The 22,331-nt window shown below is 45.5% G+C and overlaps 1 protein-coding gene across 10 annotated transcripts in view; it reads right to left on the bottom strand.

Annotated features, from left to right (window-relative positions):
• bmpr1bb (bone morphogenetic protein receptor, type IBb) overlaps positions 1-22,331 on the bottom strand; it is a 65,152-nt gene that overhangs the window by 32,650 nt on the left and 10,171 nt on the right. For 3 of the 10 annotated variants that reach the window (XM_047160761.2, XM_053686744.1, XM_047160762.2), the window contains one exon: positions 8,331-8,529. The exons of 2 other annotated variants lie outside the window; for them this stretch is intronic. The gene's annotated coding sequence lies outside the window, so the exon portion shown is untranslated. Of the gene's footprint in view, positions 1,106-8,330; positions 8,530-22,331 lie in introns of those variants that run through there. 5 more of the 10 variants (XM_047160763.2, XM_047160766.2, XM_047160768.2 and 2 more) reach the window with 4 other exon arrangements.

Consider the following 22,331-nt stretch of genomic DNA (forward strand, 5'->3'; position numbering starts at 1 on the left):
CGTCTCTACATTTAAAGCAGTATAATAACTCTCAATTCAGTACACTGCAGTACAACGTCATTTAGTATTGTGTGAACCAGGGGTTCTCAAACATTTCATAGACAGGAACTCCTTTAACAGTAAAATAAATTCCACATACCCTCTCTGTACGGATTTATTTCGTGAATATTAACAAGTTCCAATAATATAACAACGTCTTGGACCAACGGTGATTTCTGTTCCTGAACGTTTGCCCGACAGAACACACTGGGTCCGAGACGACGCTGGCGAGAACCACCGGTGTGGGTTATTTTCACTGAAAGGAAAGTGTTACCTTTGAGAAGAAGGAGGCCACGCCTCCTTTAGTGATACTGACTGGTGCAGAGGCCACGCCTTTTTCTCTGGGAAAGACAGAAGTTTATACATATACATATAGAGGGAAAGTGAAAAAGTCACAGTGACAAACAAATAAAAGCCTCCTAGTAATAAAAAGAACTCCAGAACTTACTGATACAGAGACATCCGGACGGTAGGAATGTGTTTCTCACAGTACACTGGACTCTCCATGCGCTCTGAACCCACACCTGTCTCCTGACCTTTCTTTTATCACCAAGTCTGAGAATCTTCCTTCCGCAACAATAATAAATAATGCATTGTAGATAAGCCTCGCTCTTCCAAATGAACCTGGCAGCTCTTGAGAAAGCAGATGTGTACGCTACAGCAGCACTATCTTTATAAATGCACCTTGTGTGTGTGTGTGTGTGTGTGTGTGTGTGTGTGTGTGTGTGTCAGCTCTCCCACAGACCTCAGCCAGACTGTGTTAGCGGAGCAGAACGTTCCGGAGATGTGTGCGCTACTCTACGGCCCCTGCGGCACATCTGATACCGCTCACAACCTCTCATCTGGCCACTTTGTTCTTCAGAAGGCCATGAGAAACGCTCCGAGCTGGGTCTTATTTATTTATTTATTTACAAAAATATACATCTCACTTCTAATGGAATTGTACCTGCAGTATCCTCTTTTTAAGCACCACCGTTAGTTTATAGTTCTAGTTTAGTGGCCGGTTGAAGTTAGATATATCGTATTTATAGAGGGAAAGTTCTGCGTATTCAGACTCGGCTTACCCGGCTGCTTAAGCTGAATTTCCGGGCGCTCCGTTCAGATGACTACCTGCGAAACTGACAGATTTTTTCCCAAGATGGAGTTTTTCGACAGCGCCCAAGAGGTGTCTTTAAGCATGAAAAACACTACAGATAGACAGTATTAGGGATAGAAGAAAAAGAAGAAAAAAAAATGCCCTTTTGTGGTCACCTGCAAGGGCTAATTATAAAATATAAATAAATAAATAAATAAATAAGAAAGACTATAAAAATGGTATATATTTTGTTTCTATTGTTTTCACCCAATATATTTTATGTATAAGTACTAAGCTTGCAATCGAAGCAGTGAAATAACGCTGCAATAAGAGTCTGTGTAGTATACTGCCAATACGCTGCTTCTTGAATAGCCCTAGCTCAAATAATCCCACATCATGCAAGTCAGAATTGTGCTTAATTAGACAAATACTGCCATAACAGCGCATAAGCTTGCTGTTATCGTACATCTGATATCTCACATGTACATAAACGAACGATAAGTAAACAAAACGACCCAACAAAAAAAAAAAAACCCCAATGGTATGTGCACGTGAAGTGCGCAAGCCGAAAAACACATTCGTGTGTCTACCTCAAAAGCCGCCTGAAGTCATTTTAATGAAAACTTCACATACACGACTCATAATAATGGGAGGGGATTAACGGTATGCAGCATCTGGGCAAAATCAATAGAGAACGCCGTGCATAAGGCAAGAACGTGTGCACGCTGCTGACCGAGAGCGTTTAAGTCACGCAGGGTAGGGAGGTAGGGGCGTGTCCGCATAACCAGACTCCCTGATTACAAATAAGTCGGAAGTCCGACGTTTATACATGCATTCACATCGTTCTTGATCATCTCCGTCCGTGATCGAATCCCACAAAGATCAGCGCCCGTTTAAACGACGCGGTTTGAGACACGAGTTCACACCTTTACGCTGGAATTAAACGCTAATTAACCGAGAAGGATTTCGAACGCGAACTTGGTCGAAATCTTGAGAAGGCTCATGCCGGAGTCGAGCTCGTACAATTCCCAGGAAATTACTGGGAAATGGAAGCAGAAGCCTATCCGGTACTGGGAAGGACATAACGCGGATTATCCTGCGCTACTTTAACTTTACGTGAGAGGCGATTAGTTCACTTTTGAGCTATCGCTGCCCTTAAGTGTTTAGACAGAAACTACACATAGATGAAGAATTTTTGTGTAAATACCTACATCTCTTATAATTCTAGCTAAAAATTCTTTATTTATTTACATTTGACATGATTCAATATATATATATATATATATTTCTTTGTCAGTGGGCAAACGTACAAAATCAGCAGGGGATCAAATACTCTTTTCCCTCACTGTGTGTATATATATATATATATATATATATATATATATATATATATATATATATATATATATATATTGAGAATGAGAATTTCCCTTGTTATCTCAGTGTGGGGTTTTGATTATCGTGTGGGGTTCGGGGGTGGGGGGTAGTTTGGCGGAGGCACTGCTCTCTCACTTCCTCACATCTGCCTCAAATCACTGCGCACTTTCTACATCATTGAAGTGCAATGGGGTGGAAATAACGGGACCGTGATCGTTACAGCCGTCACATGGACTCCTTCCATTCTGTAAATCTGCTTCGAGACATTTCTTGTGTTTAATTTACTTTTTAACTGGAGAATGGAATGTTCACTAAACTGTTAACTGGATGAACAATTACAAACGGCATACAAGACTGAGCTGCGGTTAAAAAAACAACAACAACTACCCAAATAAAAATCACGTGATCAGAAAAGGCGTCAGACGTCAGCTATCAGTCTATATCTGTAATTATTTAAACTATTCAATATACCATCTATCCATCTTACTCCTTCTTCAGGGTCACGGGGAAACCTGGAGTCTATCCCAGGGAGCATCGGGCACAAGGCGGGGTACACCCTGGACAGGGAGCCAGTCCATCACAGGGCACAATCTCACACACACCCATTCATACACTACACAGACACTTTAGACACGCCAATCAGCCTACCATGCATGTGTTTGGACTGGGGGAGGAAACCGGAGTACCCGGAGGAAACCCCCGCAGCACGGGGAGAACATGCGAACTCCACACACACAGGGCCACGGTGGGACACTAAGCTGCCGTGCGCCTATTCAATATCTGATATCCGATGTGTTTTCTCCGATATCCAATCCACTGTTTTCTGATCTTATTGGCCCGATACCGGATATCTGGATGCTAGAAATTAAACTTTTGTTCATTATCTATTATCTGTCTTTTTTTTTTTTTTTTTTTTTTTAAAGACATTTGAATTTTTTTTCCATCTTTTCGGTAATAAAGTTTTGTAATGAATTTTTTTTGTAGACATTATATAAAAGCATCCACATAATTATTATTTTTTGTTTGTTTATAAATGCAGCACTAGTGTATCGCTGGGAAACTGTCCGCAGACCTGTATACCACGGTGCATGTCGTATAGGCCTACTGTAGAGATGCCGTGAATGGCGGCAGGATATTTCTGTCCGATCTCCCAGCCCGAGCCGTGCGCCGAGACGCATTCCCAGACGAAAATTTACAGAGGATTACAACCTGACGGGCGGAAAGCACGACGAAGAGGCTTCTTCTGCGTCTAACGATGAGAGCCTGTGCAAGTAATTAGCTCAATCGAGAACATCCTGAGTTCGCAGCGTGGCATCGGTTTCCATTTCTCTTTCAAACCTTCACAAGTCTGAGCACTGATGAGCTTGTCTTACAAAGGGGGAGGAAATGTCAATAAATTAGCAAAGTGCTTCGACTTGCACATCATGTTGACATCGGGCGTCGGAAAACAGCGCGTCAGCAGACCTCGCGTTCGTTCTCTCCAGCTCTCTGTCTGCAGCGCTTTAATGCGATATGCGTCAGGCTGTAATGCGCAGCCTGTAACACGTAGAATGATTAGACTATAAAAGGCTCTGATGATCAGACGATAAAACCCAATTATGTGTGTTTTGCCCTGCTGTTGTGCTGGGTTCTGAAAACACAGGAAGTGGGTTCGAGAGAGTGGCAGATCGGGAGCGATCGATAAGTCTGGCTGTCTGTGGGGCGTGATGCCTTCCTCTCCTCTTCCTCTCGTCAAGAGCGTGCTCTATTTTCTTTTCTGTTTTTTTTTTTGGCTTTGCTAATGTATCTCTATATCCCTGCCGTCTGAAGCTTTCTCTCAGCAGTCAATAAACACTGGAAACGCTATCCATCTCTGAAAGATCTCTCCCTCACTTACTGTAAAACCGGGGGCTCAGCTTCCCACGACACGACGGGAGATAATGAGATGAACGCAAAACGCTAAAAAAAGAACATACATATACATATTTTATATATATATATATATTGCTCAGAAATTATTTTTAGTCTGCTTTACAGGGATAGCTGTCTGCAAAGTACATACTCGGCTTGACGAATGATTTCCGCCCACACATTAATCACAGGCGTGTGACACGCTCGACGACGGGGTGTTAGCAACCGAATTCAGAAACAACAGTCCCGGCAATGAACTGATACACACTTAATCCTACTGGATTGATGAATGGCTTTGAGAACTTCCCTCTGGAAAATACAAGAGAGAGTCTGTTAAATGTGCAGATACTAAAATGTGCACACACACACACACACACACACACACACACACTACCTCATGAGACTACTGACCCATTCTTCAAGACCAGGCTGGATAAATTAGAAGCACCTGATGCGTGACAGTGTCAGTCAGAGGCCCTCTCTTTCGCCGCTGTTTTGCCGTCACACGGCTGTCATTAAGGAGCTACGTGCTCCGAACTGCTCGTCCCCCAACCCCCGCCCACCCAAAAATAAAACCCAGAACAGATGACTAAATTACCATGATCTGATTTCTGGACTGTTCCGAGAGCGTCCGCGGTTTACTCCGAAAGGGATCATCGCTCCTGAAAACAAATTCGGCCCATGAACACGTTACTACCTTTTCCTAACCATCGGGCTCACCTTAGCGCCTATCTTTTACTGAGAAAGTTGCGTATTACTCAAAGCTAATTAAAGGCGGTCCCATTACCAAAGATACACACGATAAAACCTCATCCAGTCATTACGACACAGGAATTGTAATGACGTGATGGTGATGTTTGTATGGTATTATTGTAATCTCATCATGAAGCAGGCGTTACGAGTCTGTCTGTAACGCTGCTCCAGCAGCCTCGTGCCTCGTAAAAGAAAAAAGAAAAGAACAATAACTCCAGACAGTAAGGTTGTAAATCGCCTGGGCTTCTTATCAGATTACTGGAGAATATCGGCTAGCTCGGCAGACACAATACTCGGCCTGTCGTGTGCAGCGGCGCGTCTAAAGCCGTGAAGTTATCTTCTCTCTGCTGATCTCCACGTGGCCTGGTGCCACACTGTGCCCTTGAGCGTTTTCTAACAGAAAGGTGATACATCATATTTTCTTCATACGGCAAAGAGAGTGGCAGTGTATGTATGCTTTCCCAGGACATCGCATCATTAATCAGAAGATGAATGCTCGTTAAAGAGGTGACAAAGCAAACAAAAGCGTATGACGCACTGGGGAAGGGAAAAAGAAAAAAGAAAAAAAAAAAGATGCCTGATTACACAAGCCTGATAAGTAAGACACGCTGGTGTTAGAAATCTCCTCGGCGTAACACTCCAGCAGTCAGGCTTAAAAAACAAGAAAAGAAAAATGAGGTCATTTTGAATTTCACGGCCGCATTTGTTGAACTGAATTGGTTCTGAAGAGGAAAGACTGAAAAGTCCCAACTTTTTTGAGACGTGTTGCAGCCATCGAATTCAAAATGACCTTTTTTTTTCCTTCTTCTTCTTCAAACGGTACATTTGACTCAGTTTAAACATTTCATATGTTTTCCTTATTCTATTGAGAACAACATATGGGGGTTTATGAGATTTGCAAATCATTGCATTGTGTTTTTATTTACACTTTACACGGCGCCCCAACTTCTTTGGAATTGGGGTTGTAGTCTAAGGATTCTATATTATCCTATGTTCACCGTAAAAAGCCAATATGGAGTCAGGTTCTTCAGGGTTGGTAAATATCACCTTGCCTGCTTGTCCACCTGTTTTGGGGGGGGGGGGGGGGGGGTTTTGCAGGTGAAGGAGTGTTGTCATAGCTGAGCTCGTGCTACGATGCGCTTGACGCGATTGCTCCAGGCTGGTGAAACGGATGCGCGGAATCAAAGCTCCACTTACTCCGACTGTATGCGGGCCCAACAGCCTGTAATTATGCAATCTGGAAGGATTAGACAGACACGAGAGTGACGAGCCTGTGGAGGCTTTGATTACTGACAGGCAGGGTGCAGCACAAAGGGAGAAGACAGCACTATTATCACGCAAACCTCTGCCCTTTCCAAAGCCCTAGAGCTCTAAATCCTCAAGAACGGGACACACCGATTCTTCTGGCTGCCGTCGTCTGACGCACTCGTGATACTGTACCTGGCTGAAACCTGGGAGTCTAAAACATGAAGAAAATATCTTCCAACCGTGGGCTTCTGTGAGCTCGGGTATGCGGAAGACGGTGGACAGCGCTTTCCTCCGAGTGTTTCACCCTGTCCTGTCCTGTGATGCGGTATCCTGAACAACTCTGCTCGAAACTCTGCTCGGCTTTGCTTAAAATTCCATGTCACGTGTACAACTGTCTAGAAATAGCTAAGACATCAGCAGCCCGAGTGTGCAAGCTTGCCGGCTAAACGTCGTCCCCTAGGGGCCACTAAAACACTGCAGATGAACTGCGAGGAACCACAGACACTCTACGAGCAATTAAATCACGACGTGTGACCGAACGTCAGAATAAATGAAATGATGCCGCATTGTTGCAAGCCTTAAGAAGCTTTCCACACAATTTGCAGTTTTTCCACTCACGCGCACACGGAGTTCCAAGAAGTCTGCTAATTAACAGTCTGATACGCGCAAGGATAAAGGACACATACAGCGTTTTTTTTCTTTCTTTTTTTGCGTACGTTATGTATACACACACACCATTTTCCTTTTGTACGAGATGATAATAGCTAATAGCATAGAATGCTATATAAAGTAGCATTTAAAGATCACAGGGGCCTATTAAAGTCTACTGGCTAACAATTGAATTTGTGCAATGCGCCGAGATAAAAGGAAGGGTCACTTTTCACACGGAGAGAGCGGTCTGAGCAGCTGTCCGGTCTGCTCTGTGTGGAGCTCTATTCTCGGCGGCGTGCGTGTAGGGAAGCAGCCAGGCCGTGTAAGAGGAGAACGTGGAGAACGGAGAGGAACTCCACAGCTGTTCAGAGTTTGTCCTGCATCTGCAGCAACTGCCATGCTGCCAAATAAAAAGACAAATGCAATCAAAGCGCTGGCCCCCGACACACTCCTGTCTCCACCTTCTACTCTTTTTTTAACGCGGCGCTCGTTTGTATCTCTATTCGTCTTATCTCTCCGCACACTAATGCACTTACGAATTAGATCGGCGCACTCCTACGGGCAGGGGCTGTGACTAAACCGCTCTCCTCGCAAATCACGCCAAGCTATCAGGCATCGCTCTAAGTGGATACTCGGGAGAGATAACGTACTCTGCAAAACAGCTCAGCACACAAACCCCGATGACTAATCCCGTCCCGTACACCGCCAAGGAAAAGCCGTGAGGGAAGCGCTGAAAGCTTCTTTTGATGGCACACCTGAGTGAGGCGAGGCCCTGCTTTGCTTCACAAAAGGAGGTGTGACGAACTGAGGTTTTACGTGTAACAGGACACCGGCGGATTTCAAACAAAACACTGTGACGAGGGCGCTGCTAGTCGAGCTACTCTGACATCGACCTAAGCTGAACTAAGCAAAAGATACACATTCCAACGGATACAGTATATACACGTGAAGAATGAATGAATGAATGAATGAATGAATAAATAAATAAAGCCTCCACGGCCGTCGTGTCTTTAAGGACGATTTGGTGTGTTTTCACATAATGCACATAATAAAACAAATGTGCAGGGCTGAATTCATACTAATAAAACTCTCTAACATAAAAACTAAAACAAATCTTTACCAAGTGTGCGTAGAAATCATAAAAATCCCCTGAGCTCAAAGAACGACTCAGTTTGAGTCGGTGCTCAAGAACATACACAATTATTCTACAAATATAAATAACTACTTTAAAACATCGTGTATATTCCATCTACTCGTTTATTTGTCCGAATATCCCGAGCTCACAGTATTTCCAAACCTCTACAGTTCGGTCCTTTGCCTCAACTTGATTCACTTCCTGAAACTCCGGGTTGATTCAGGAGTCGACTCACTTTCTCACCCAAATCGAATCGTTCTAGCGTTTACTTGGACCTTGACCGAGACCTCCTTGCTCAGACGTCCTCAGATTGAAATGTCCTGCTTCACACCTGAACCTGCTTTGCTGCGTTCTCGCCTTCCTAAACAAACATACAGAGGGTGAAAACGCATCAGGATTCGATTCAAACAACCGCGTGTGCGAATCCTTAAGTGCTTCCGGAGCTTTAGGAGATAAACTCGATAAACTAGGTGACTAGTAAAAAAAAAAATTATTTTTTTTTTTAAAGTTCATAGTAAGAGTGTAAATGAGTTGTTCTCCTTTCCTCACTCTATTGTCGCCATAGCAACAGAGATGTCATTAAGATTAGAACGATCGCTCATGACATGTCCCTGGAGATTAGAAGGGAAAAAAAAAATCCTTTAAAAGTTCAACAAAATGGGGAAAAAAAGCCGATCTGCTCTTCTCTTCTCTTCTCTCGGATTGCCACTCTTACCGGAGATCAGTTGCCATTGGCGACAAAACTGATTTCATGGACGCGTAGTTCTCGAAATGAAAACTATTCAAAGTTGCACGCCGAGTCAGTTGAATTTAAATCTTAAATGGTTTAAAAATAATCCCACCCTGAATCTAGGTGCTGTTTATGTAATATAAAACGTATAAGAGCTACTCGTTAACCCCGTGTACCTGGTGTAAGCTGTGTGTGAAATCTTCAGCAACAAATAAATAGATAGATAGATAGATAGATAGATAGATAGATAGATAGATAGATAGCAGAGTCATTTGTCTCAATCCGAAAGGAGGTCTGTAGAATATATCTTTCTTTTTTTTTTTTTTTATATTGAATTCAATCCCTGGCTGTAGAAAGTTCAAGAACTCCTGCTTTAAAGCCTGTGCTTTTAGTGGCTATGTTAATAAATTTCCTGAACAGTTGCATGCAGTACCGTAATTACTTTTTGACAGCTCATTTACTTCCCTCCTACCAAAAGGACCTATTTAATGTCTTTGTGCCATCTGTAGGAAACGAGCGTAGGAAATTAGCGCACATTAGCGGAGGGAAGTGGTTTTTGGATTATTCTGAAAGATTTGAAAGCTTTTAAGTGTAATTTCATCCACTGTTTTGATTTGGGGGCTGTTTTCCCCCAGTTGGACTGGGGGAGGAAACCGGAGTACCCGGAGGAAATCCCCGCAGCAAGGGGAGGACATGCGAACTCCGCACACACAGGGCCGCGGTGGGAATCCAACCCCCGACCCTGGAGGTGTGAGGCGAACGTGCTAACCACGAAGCCACCGTGCGCCCTCCCCTTTTAATATTTACCAAAAAAGAAAAAGAAAATTTAAAAAAAGCCACCATTAGCCACCCAATGCCTGTGGAAACAAGCATTTCCTAACATGTTTTATCTCAATATTAGCTCTTCTATTTCTATGAAGATAAAAACAAATGCTTTGCTATGCGATTTCCTGATCTAATATCGAATTGAAAAGTGCGAACAGAATGAAAATTACATATGCGTAGTAAACGACTGACACTAGGCTTCTATTTGAGCCACTCTGCTTTATGGCTGAATCTGAAATGGCCTTTTACTGGGCATAAAATCCACTACGCTGTAGTGTTGTACCCTATGTAACGTACCGTCAAGGACGCATGTTGTGTACCTGGTCATCTAGCCCTACTACTAGCTGAACTTTTATTTCAGGAAAGCAATGCGACATCCCTACCCTCCACTTGCACGGAGCGGTTTTAATCCGTCGGCGAGTATAATGACGTTGCAGGCTGTGAACCTGCAGGGGTGGGTGTGAACGCCCAGAGCACTGTGCAAGCTCCCACAGAGAGTCTGTCTGTGAGAGAGTGTGTGTGTGTGTGTGTGTGTGTATAACTCACTCTTCACCCACAGTATGTTCCATCTCGCTCTCTCTTTCGCACTCGCCCTCTCTCCCCCTCCCACATTCCGACTGCACGAACACACGACCCATCTCATAAACACGGTTAGCAGGCGCTACTCGGCAGCTCACGTTACCACCTGACGGCGGGATTAAGCACGCCGCTCGGCTCTCCCTCGGCGCCCTTTTAAGGCTAGTGAACACTGCAAGGACGCTTTAACGCGACGCCATTCCGAGCTCCCTTAATTATCTCCGAATCTAAAATGCCAACACGCCACGTATAGTGTTCAGCTGCATAAAATCCTGCCATGCATAATAGCTGAAGCCCTGTGGTGAAAGGGTTGGCGTTTCTCCTCGCACTAGCTGTCGATTGCGACATCGCAACCCAATCCAGCTCGGCTAACACGCGGAGATTAGCCGTGCTTATCGTGTGCCGTGTAGTACGAGGAAAGCCGAGTAATTGTTTTAATACTGCGAGATCGCAGCTTATTGTGCGCGCGCTCGTCTCAGGTGGACAGGCAGAAACATTAGCTGCCTGCAGCGGAGGTAAGACAGAGTCTCGGGCAGGCAGACGTGTCGGCTCAGAGGAGAATCCCAGGTAAATCCCTCCTTTCAACACGCTGCTGATTTAACAAGAGAGGAGGTGTCGCTGCTGGCAGGTAGCTGAAGAGCGCTCGGTGCTTCACGCCACGCTGACGAGCAAAGCAAACGGGAAATATGCCAGACAGACAGACTCGGCTCGTACCGCCCCGGCGAGAGTCTCATGAGCAGACATGAAGTAGCGCGCACGATGTTTCGACTTTATCGGACCACTGTCCTCTAAAACCGAGCTGCAGCGGCACAATGTGGGCGAGTTTAATTCGTGAGCTCCAGCTCCTCCGTGTTAATACACATTAACAGCAGAGACAATGGCCCTGGAGGGTCCTCTTCCCACTGTGCCAAACATTAACAACTCTCACATTAAGACAATATCTATTTGGAGTACGGCAAAGTGGACTGGAAGTGCTTTTTAATGTTCGGTAAACGTTTGATAAATCAGATGCGTGCAGCGGACAAGTGTTTGTGTCGTACAGAGCGACTGTCTCTGCTGATGAGATCCGGTTACCGGCGCGAGAGAATAAAGCGAGCGAATTAAATAAATGACCCGACGGCTGGACTTCTGACACGGCTGTAATAAGAATCAAAAAGGTGCTGCGTTCAAAGCTCGGTCACGTTTCTAACAAACTGCCTGTCTCCGAGCTTCTCTTTCAGCAGATGGCATCTGTCAAGAGGGAAGGACAAAAGGGGAGTTTGGCCAAAGCTGGGGCACACAGACGAGTTAAACATATAAAAATAGAGGATGAGTGATGGTGTCTGGTCAGCTGGCGTAACCCTATAAAGGACATTATTAAAAAGAAAGAAAGAAAGGAAGACGGACAGAAAGACAAAGATAGACAAAAAAAAAAACAAAAACAAAAATAAAGACAGAAAGACAAACTGAAAGAAAGAAAGACAGAAAAAAAACAAACGGAGAGAAAGACAGACAGACAAACAGAAAGAAAGACAGAAAGAAAGACAAATACAGAAAGAAAAACAAAGAGAGCGAGACAGAAAGACAACGACAGAAAGACAGACAGAAAGAAATGTAGATAAGACAGAAAGAAAGACAGAAAGAAAGGGACAAAGACAGAAAGAGGGACAGAAAGAAAGAAAGACAGACAGAAAGAACAAGCGACAGAAAGAAAGACAAAGACAGAAAGAAAGCAACAGAAAGAAAGACAAAGACAGAAAGAAAGACACAAAGACAGAAAGAGGGACAGAAAGAAAGACAGACAGAAAGAACGAGCGACAGAAAGAAAGACAGAAAGAAAGACAAAGAAAGACAAAGACAGAAAGAAAGCGACAGAAAGAAAGCGACAGAAAGATAGATAGACAGAAAGAAACAGAAAGAAAGCGACAGAAAGATAGACAGACAGAAAGAAACAGAAAGAAAGACAGAAAAACAAAGACAAAGAAAGAAAGCAAAAAAATAAATAAAATCACTGGAGTGACCGATTCACTCTCTTTTCTTTCACGCTAGTACTGAGAGAGGAGCAGACCTTTTCGGAGGCGCGCGCACACACACACACACACACACACACACACACACACACACACACACACACTCTTCCTATAGACAGAGGTGGAATCTATGGACGCGGCCTCCCGCTAGGCGTGTGCAAAAATAATTAAGGGGGGCATGACTCCCTCTCAGACCCTCTCCCTGGGTGAAGCCCGGGTCACAGACGGTTCCACAACACTAATTAAAGGCCATCTCACCTAACACAACTTTGAGACGGAGAACAACAAGGCCCACTGTCTTTCACGTCTCTGTGCAACGTCTCGTGGTTCGTATGCGTTCAGAACGTGGAGGGGGCATTTTTTTTTTCCTGCCCTCGAAGACGTAAAGCATGGCGTGTTCTGGCCGTGTCCCACCCCGCTAAAACGACCGCGACGGAAATGAACCATAGCACGAGTCGAGGTGAACAAAACAATAATCGAACCAGCCTAGCGTTATCTCTCTGCCAGAACCTTCCAGATTTTTGGCCATGGTTTCACCCAACTGCCAACTGTCTGTGCTTCTCTTAAAAAGAAGGTGAAAAAAAAAAAAAGAGAGAGAGAGAGAGAATGATGATGTCATCATGTTCCCACCCTGGGAGCTGAGGCCTCGTGTGACTAAGTGAGAACAGAATAACAGCCAGAGACAATATGTGCATTCTGACAGCAATCCAATATGCAAAGGAGCGAAACACACAAGGTGTATATGGGTACGCACAGAGCCCATGCAGGTAGACGAGTGAAGCCAGACAATCCGAGTGCGGTGCGTTTCTCTCCTAGATCCAAGACAAACAGAACAGAAAGTGCTGATGTTTGAAAACTGCGGATATCTGAAAGAACGTCGCCGCCGGATCTGTGGACAGAGCGCGAGCCACGCTGCGGTGTGGGCGTGTTCCTTTCTCACGTTCTCCGCATGGCCAGATATCCTCCTGGCTTTACTCTTGAAATGAAGCAACAGAAACCCACTGATGTCATGGAAGGAGAGTTCAGGCTACCGGAGCACAAAATCAACACTGCCCAATTAAGGTGGGGCGAGTCGTATTTACAGAAAGGAGGTTTATTTGGAGTAGGCTCGGTCTGCTTTGATAAAAGCTGCTGCAGCTCCAGAGCGACTCGGTGTTGCGCTAGAGCACGTCTGCGTCGTCTCCTCTTTTATTTCGGGATCGCGGAAAACGTTCACCGTACGGCGGAGTCTCATCCGTCAAAGTCGACTTCTTTCCAGTCCGTGTAGTGTTCGGGTCAGATCCACTCTATTCCCTTTCCATATCCCAGTCTTTAAATGTGTTCCTAGCACGAAGGTCACCGCCTTCACGTATTAGCTTACTACAAACACAGATAAGGCACTTGATTAACTTCAGTGCAGGAATGACTTCTGTAACGGAGAATGTTCTACACAATAACAGCAGACTTGCCTTCAGAGGAAAAGTGCAAGGATTGCATCTTAAGCCCTGATCTCTTGGGTCCTATCGAGAGAGAGAGAGAGAGAGAGAGAGAGAGGGGACTCGAAGCTCTGGAGGGAATCCCTGATGGAGCGTCATGCTCATTGCCCCACTGTGTTCAGCTCCATGAGGGCCAGAAGAGCAGCTGAGGATCTCCATGCTGAAGCATTGACCGACAACACAGCAACGATCTGGTCGCGTATAGCTGGGTCAGGCTATATGACGTACGCTTCCATTCCACTGACATGAACGACCGCTCTGCTAATCAGCTAATGACTCTAGATGAATCACGACGATGAAATATAGTGAAATACGTCTGGCTCGGCGATCATACCCGTTCGACCGCTCACTCGGTTATCACGGCCTTCTTGTATTGCTTTGTTTAATTTTTTTATTCCATCTTCCACAGCTAATTAGCAGCGCTGAAAATAAAAAAAAAGGGAAAGATTTAAGACGTGTGCAGGAGGAAAACAGGAAGTTCGCTTTATGACCAATCTGGCACCCAAAGCCGCTGCCTCTCGCCCGTACTTTCCTACTCGGGCGCCCCTGCCGTTTTGTTCCCCCCCCCACGAGTTCTCTCCCTGGACCATTTTTCATTTATACACCGTGACACAATGTTCAGGCTCCAGGGAGAATCTGAACCCGATTCGACGGCCTTTCCTTGAACGTTTGGAAACGTGTTTAGTGAAGACGGAGAGACTGACTCTGTGTTTCAGACCTGGGAAAATCTTCTGATTAACACTAAGTGCAGGGGTGGAAAGGAAAGAACTACGCGTACGCTCGTTAAAGCACTCGAGCACACGGTTCATGTATAGGTCACTTTTTCGAGAAGAGTACTTTTACTCGAGTTTAAATATATATATTATATAATAACTCAACACTGAGTGAGCTAGATTAACTAGCGAAATCTTTTGATGCTTTACAGTATGAAAGCTAAACTTAAGATGTCACGTCAACAGCTGGTAACGATTACCTGTTGTATTAATATACAGGTAACGCTCAGGATCGTGTGTAAGGGGCATCTTTGTTAGATAGCTAACTATGTGATAATAATAACCGACAAGCTAGCTAGCTAACAAACCTAGGCAAACGTTACCGTTCTTTATATTCTTTTGATAATCGAGATGGAGTTCACTTCGCATAGCTCAGGAAATCGATTAAAAAAAAAAAAGCAAGTTAGTTTTCGGATTTGCTCGATTGGAAAGTAATTACTCGTGTAGACTCTTCCTCGAGCGGTTTTCTCCATCGCTACTTTTACTTTCGCTCACGCGAATTATTGCCGAATTCAAGTCAGCGTGTTTTGAACTCTTACCACCACTCTAAGTGTTCTCAATCCAGAGCTTGTGAAGTTTTTTGGGGTGTTTTTTTTTTTCGTGGAACTCCTCATCAGACAGACAGAGAGGTTCAAAGACTGCCTGAAAATCCTCTCTGATTACCCCTGGGGTCGAATGGCAATATTTAAGATGGATGAAGGTTACCGGCACGGTCTGTAAAACAAAACACATGGCAGCTTCCCCATGCCAAGACACGAGACTCTTCAGGACAGCCAGGGACAGCTGTTCTACCATGTTAACTCAGTGAGGTTGGGAAATGCATCTCATGATAATCGGTCATTCTGTCCACAGCCCAAGAGATGAGGGAGCAAGTGAACGAAATGAAATATGAAGGACCCCATAATTGACCGTTACCAGCGGTTTGACGAGATAATACCAAGCGTATAGATGAGATAATGTAACACAGGAGCGTCAACCACTACTGACGGTTGCATGCTGCAGGTAGGAATGTTAATAATCTTGCAGGTACACACACACACACACACACACACACACACACACACACACAGGTGAACTGGAGTCCGAAGGCTCTGCTTTCTGCAAAGAATTAGTGGGAATACGTCAGGGTCATCTCACTAAGCCAGATGAAAAATTTCCACCTCCGTGGACCCACACAGCTCCTTCACCAGACTGTGTGCTGCCTCACAAGCCGACCTGCCTAATAACTCACGGAGAGGTCGAAGAGCTAAAGTAGAGGCCGTTCAGAGGTGGTTCCTGGTGGCAGGCGGACAGCCCGACTCGGACCTACAGCAGTGGCCCCGGCTAAGAGCCAACATTCATGTAGAGGGGGAAAAAAAAGCTCTGTTCTTCTCCCTTCCAAAACCACCCAAGCAAACATCATGGCACTAAAACACCAGTACCATTAATTTTACCTCAAACTTCAGTCCAGGATAACGCTAGTGCTAAAATGAGGGTGATTCCTCCCTAAACCCTACATGGCTGACTACCACGGCTGATGAATTACCGCTTTTTTTTTGCCAAGCGCAGCAAATTTCTGAAGCCAACAAGCATCAGGAACTGAGCAAAGTAAAGGGCACAGAGTTCCTCAATGTGCATAATATTACTGTTGTTATTATTGCTCCCGAAAGGCTGGAGTCAGAGCAGCACAGCTGCGTTTGGACCTTGGGGTGAGGTGCACATGGGGCACAGGGGGATTTTCCATGCAGTAAGTTGTCCAGGTATGTGTAATTAAATCTCGAGTCTTGTTTTGAAAGCGCCGGGATTTCCACTCATTTGCACTTTCAGTCAGACTTCTGTGCGCGGTTTCCGCCGTCAGGAACGAGCGCGGGCTTCGGCCACCATTTTGCAAAAACGCACATGCATAGGATTTTCCCCTCGATCGTGACCGTACGAGTCGGAAAACTAACACTGCTGGTTACGCACAGAAACTCTGGAACAAAAGCAGGCCGTAGCCGGTTCATCTTCCAATTTCCTGACAAACTCCAACGCTTAGCAGCAAGGCTCTTTGTTTAATTACGTGCAACCTTTATGAAATCTACACAGAAGACCGCTGTACCGCTGTGCTCGGCCTGTGCAGTGCAGGTGGAGGGCAGGAAAAACAGCTGCTCACACAGCGCTCCAAACCCGATTCCAAATCAACCCGATTCGAAAGGGAAATTTCCTCTTGCTCGTAGCAACAGCATGTTATACACTCAAACACGATTCGAGGCTTTTTGCCCAGAATTCGGAGCTCTGTGACTGCTGAGCGATTTGTTTTACTAGTGGAAGCGGAACTGCGGCTGTCGGGAGAGCTTGGGGACGATTTTGCTTGGAGAGAGCGGGCGTCTAAACCGTACCGCAACTCTCTCAGCCCGCGCACTCGCACAGCTCATTTACATCCATCCTTACACTTACTCTGCCAACTCATACACAAGGCTAGAAGCATGCATTAGCTTAAGCAGAACTGATGGCACGTGCACAAAACCAACACGGAGCATTCACACGTGAGGTTCGAGGAATAAAAAGCGTATAGGTGATACGTTACGGCTGTACCGTCCAAACGCTGGCGGGGGGACCCGTATTTTTAGCCGGTTGTTTATTAAACGTCGACCTCAGTTTAATTATTACGTCACTAGAGGAAAGGGTTCATTAATAACATTTCACACAGAATGCACAGTATCGCACGCTCCACCTGCTCGGAAGACTCTCTACATAGCGGGCCATTCTCTATTCATATCTATGTAATCCACTCCGGGACGATTCAGCCAATATACTTAATATTCCGGTCCCTGTAAACAGATACGCCAGCGAAAAGTTATCACAATAGACACTCGGACAAAAAAAAAAAAAAGTGATATCGCGAAAGAATCGGACAGTTGTGCAGAAGAGAGAGAAATGGACGGACGAGGTAAGAAGAGAGCCGTGTGTCTCCGTGTTTGTGCCTGGGACTGAACTTTCTCTTCCAGGAAAATGATTTGGAATTATAGCGCTGTTATCCCCTGTTATTGTTAGAAATATCTCTGGAGCTTAAAGCTCCCCTCTCTCCTACTGAGAGAAGTAAGGAACTAAAAAACAAAGGCCTTAAATAGACATGCTGAGAAGACAAAATAGCAATGCCAAAAGAGAAGAAAAAAAAAAAGAAGAAGAAGAAGAAGAAAAAAAAAAAAAGAAAAAAAAAAAAGAGCGCGTCTCTCACTTCGTGCGAGTGTGAGAAAATGAAAAACAACAGCCAGCGGCGATCACACGCCATAAAATCTGGAGCTGAGTGATAAGAGGGGTACGCAGACCGTGCTCCGTATTGCAGCTGACTCGAAACAGGTCACTTAAAAAGCAAAGGCGCCGGAAGAAAACAGAACCGGTAAAATATCCCAGTATATATCCCAGTATGCTACGATGCTCCTGCCGCAGCAGCAAGCCAGTAACGCTTCCGGTTTGGCGATCCGATCTCGCGCGGAGTTCACAGGGACGCCGAAGAGCAAGGGCGAGACGTCGCGAGTACGGCTCGCAGACGTTACCCGCGCTCGTCGTTCTAACGATAACCTTAAGCGTTGGCTCGTGTGAATCCTTACATCTTTGTGATCTTGAGACGGTGTTGAATTTGGATGCTAGTGATGTGAATCCAGCTGGAGCTCAGCAAGCCTCAGGGTCAAGAAGTCTTCTGGATCTCTGCACTCTGTGTACGTAGTTGCGTGAGGAATGAAAAATAAATCGATCTATAATAATCACACCGGTCAACCACTGCAACCCAGGTACCGCCAACACACACACACACACACACACACACACACACACACACACACGTCACTTCCACCAGCACCACCTTCCATGAAGACTGGTGACGGAAGAGGAGTCTGTTTTTATTCGGCTTTAAAGTTTGAACCCGAGCAGCTCGTTTCTTAGCCTGGTGTTCACTCGCGTCGCAGCTGCACCAGGACACAGTGCTGCCAAGACCTACAACAGTAAAGGACACCTCGGACAAGCGATACCAAAGAGTGTCCATCGATGCCAAATGAAACCCCTAATCACTGAAAGGAGAGAAAAATCAACTTGTAACTCCTGGACGCTCCGCTCACGAGGTTCGGCTTGTTTTGGCCGAATCTCTAATCCAGGCGATATGTGCTAAAACCTGCCATTCACTGCAGCGGTGCTGAGCCTCTGCACAAACTCCCAAGTGTCTGTCTGCTATTAATACTGAGGTTGATTGAAGGAGAACCTGCCCAGCTGCCCATTTTCCATCAGGGCCTCCCAAAATAGCATTCAGCCAGAGCTGAACAGGACTCATTGTTGGAGAAGTCTTATAAAAAATATTTGAAAAATGCTGCTAACCCCATGCTGAACACAAGCACCTCACCTGAGGGGTTCACACTCATCCAGTCAGATTTGATCTATTGTTGTTCTATACACCTTACCAAATAGGTACTAAATACTGTCAGATGCCGATATTAATTGGGTTCAGAAAGCATTCAGACCCCTACGTTTTATAATTTAATAATTAATTTAATAAATGTTTGCTTTGTACCTCCGGGGTTGGGGGTTAGAATCTTGCCTCTGCCCCGTGTGCGTGGAGTTTGCAGGGGTTTTCCTCCGGGTACTCTGGTTTACGAGAAATATAACCGGTTTATTTGCGGATATGATTTTTCGGGAATCCCTGCAAGCCATTCGAGCTCAATCGGGGAGTTTAGTATTTAGAAGCTCCTGACGAACTTCACCCGCGTGATCTCATCTGCATTGATGCAAAACTCGTAAGTCGTCCGAGTCCACGCAGAGTCCCTGCGTCAATGCGGAGACGGCGTAGGTACGGCCACGGATGCCTCTTTCCGTGTGTCGCAAAACACACAGCACATGTGAAACACATTTGAAACCCCATCAGCAAAACCAGGGCTGGAACAGACGGATGGAGTGAGTGCGAAAGAATCAGGAGACTCATCTGTTTTTCCTTTTTAACCGTCCCCCATCCCCTCCCGCTCAGAATGGCACTCACTGTCAGAAGCGTTTAATGGAAGTGTGCAGGCTTGTGTTACAAACGCGTCCAGAATTTCAGCTTGGAAAGGAGAACAAAGGCGGCCGAAAAAAGTCTCGTCCGATCCTCTGAAGATACGCAAAAAAAAAAAAAAAAAAAAAAAGATACGCCATACTCGTGTGACTCAGAGGTGTTTTTAACGGGAGTGCAAACTAACCCGGCTCATGCTGGAACGGAGAGTGTGAGCCTTGGGTTTTGGGCAGATCTGCTCGTTTGACAGCTTCTGTAAACACACACCGCATCTGGGTCTCTCTAAGCTGTCCCCTATCATCACCCATCGCTCTGTTCTATGCAAACAGGCGGATTCGTTTGAACCTCCTGACACTCGGCCACGCTCGGCAGTCCTGTCGCTACACACCTGCAGCGGCTCTCGCAGCCATTACGCTCAGAAAACTGTCGCTTGTCCATCTATTGGATGCAGAGAATAATAAATACCTGCACCGGGCCCAGGGAACTCTGAAAATGAAAGCGAACACACCCTGATCTTTCCCTAAAATTCAGGTGGTGCAGGTGGTGAGTTTCCAGGCTACCCTTAAGGAAACAACCAGTTGCGTCTCGCACACGTAAACGTCCCACAATAACTAAATCCTAACCCGTCCTATTCGTGCGTCTAACACGGATCATGCAGTGGCAAGCTTGTTGCTTAACAGCTCAGGAATGCTAATTAAATCTGCAACATGGTCAGGAGTCGCATATTAAAAGCGCAGTCTCGATACCACCTCGATAAGCCCCGTAGTGTTTTTCCTCTCACTTCACAATACTCGCCGTGTTGCTCTCTCTCTGCTTTACTGAAACCCGCTGAGCTTTCACAGAGTTATCTAAATTGGAACAAGTGAAAGGATTTCCCCCTCCATTATAGCACTCTTTCCGCGATATCCTGAGTGATCCCCAGCCCGGTCTGGCACAGAAACCTTGTTTAACTTTGCTTGTCTTTCTATGAAAGGTCTGATATAACCCAGGCCAACAGTTTGTCTTGGTGTGGAGACGTATCCGAGAGGCTGACGGCAAAAGCATGGAGCTTCATCCAAACCCCACCCCCCGTTCGGTCGCCGGCAGAGGAAACAGTACAGAAAACGTGGCAGAAATAAAACACAAAATAATTAAATACATTTCAAGCAGCCGACCATCTCGTTTAGCTGTTCTTGGGTATAATCTGGGCAGAATAATGCCCAGTATAGACTATAGACGCGACATTACAAACATAACATGCTCACTGTTGGAAATCTGTCTCTCTTCTATTATTAGCTTTAAAATGAGTAACTCGAGCCGTCAGACTTCAGACGTCATCGTCGCCAACGTGGGCCGCTGGTTGTTTATAAAGCTCGAGCGCTAGCGAGATCAGTGCGTACGAAACGCAAATTAATATTATAATCATAACGCTTCTCAGACATAACCCAACATTATAAGCTTTGAATTTTAAAAAGGCATCTTGGTAAATATCATAAATTTCCTTCCTTCCTTCCTTCCTTCCTTCCAGCGGGCGGGCGCTCTGAATCGACTGGCTTCATTCTGATCAATTTGGAGGAATCTGACCAGCAGAGGAAGAATGAAAATATATCAATAATGTAGAGGGAACGGTTCTGTAAATGGATCGAAGTACAAATCGATAGGTTCGAGTCTCTGGACGCGGCTCTGTTTTTATCGGCCCTCCATCTGTTCTCATTACTCGCCGTGTACAAGCCAATTGCATTTCTCTGGCAACGTAACAAACTTTAATGTAACAGCATGAAAACATATTTACGCCCTCATCAGAAACATGCCCCGAGGCCAACGGGTCAACGGGTCGGAATTACTTCACCGGCCTTTTTCTGTGTCGAGTAGAAATTCTCACACGGATGTTTCGCCGCCCATGTCCTTGCGGTAAAACTGACAGACACACGACAGACACGTCGAGAAAGTCGACACGCTTTTTGACGTTGCTACCCCTGACCTGCACGTATTTCTAGTCTGCATGCGAAATACGGAACACCAGCATCAGGCCAATCTGATTACTCGTCCCAGAGCTCACAAAAATTAGATTCCAGACCATCTCTGCTCTCTGCTCTTCCTCCATTTATTCTACTCACCACTCCCTCGCTCCCTTCTTTCGTACCTCTAATAGCAGGAAGCGAGTGCTCCTCGCCTCTCTGCGAGTGTGAGACCTTCCAGGCAAACGTCACATCAGCCAGCAGCTTGAAGTAATTCATCCTCCCTTGCTGTCTCTCCGTAGCCTGCTCTCATCAGCCTAAAGACAGTGGATATCCTGTCCCCTGACTGCAGGCGGATTAATTGCAATTATCAAAGAGAAGGGAGAGCCTGAAGGAGAGACTAAACGAAAGTGGAACAAGATGAGAAACCCCCCCCCTTCACTCCCCCACCTTTTGGTTTCGAGTACAGCTCTGCATGAATCCTTCTACCTTATACATAGTATCTTGCAAGAATGTACTCTACACCGGATCGATCGTCCGTTGTCTCGCACCGACGTGACGTCAGTCGTTCGTCTTCGTTCATGCAAGCTCCTCCTGAAAGAAACCGGAGAACCCGGGAGAAACCCACACGGATAAAGGCAGAACAGACAGTAATCCGAGCTCGAACCAGGGACCCTGCAACCATCCACGTTCCATCTTCTCAAGTCAATTTTACTTAACCCAATCTCTTACACGTAGCAGTCATGTGCTGCACAGGCTTATGACGAGAGCAAACGCAGCAGAATGGAATAAATATATACACGGCGATATGGGAAATTAACTCCTACAGATAAAAACAGCAGGAGAGA

This window comes from Ictalurus punctatus, chromosome 16 (genome assembly GCF_001660625.3).
Source record: "Ictalurus punctatus breed USDA103 chromosome 16, Coco_2.0, whole genome shotgun sequence".
In the NCBI taxonomy this organism is placed as follows: Eukaryota; Metazoa; Chordata; class Actinopteri; order Siluriformes; family Ictaluridae; genus Ictalurus; species Ictalurus punctatus.